Raw genomic sequence first — 213 nt, 5'->3', positions numbered from 1 at the left:
GGGGGGCACCCCCTGGGACCCCCCTAGAGGGGTGAGAGACCCCCCTTGAGGGGTGAGAGACCACCCCCCTGAGGTGGGGGCAGGCAGGGAGGGGTGGTTATTGAAGGGGGGGCTCACCAATGTTGGGGTGGTTCAGGACTTTCATGATTCGCACTTCCCGGAAGAGCTGCAAGGAATGAGGTGAAGAGGGGTGGGGGAGGGTGGGTGTGTGTC

Source organism: Chaetura pelagica, unplaced genomic scaffold, assembly GCF_000747805.2.
Source record: "Chaetura pelagica isolate M959 unplaced genomic scaffold, ChaPel_1.0 scaffold1585, whole genome shotgun sequence".
Lineage (NCBI taxonomy): Eukaryota > Metazoa > Chordata > Aves > Apodiformes > Apodidae > Chaetura > Chaetura pelagica.
Note: the sequence above shows the minus strand (reverse complement) of the source record.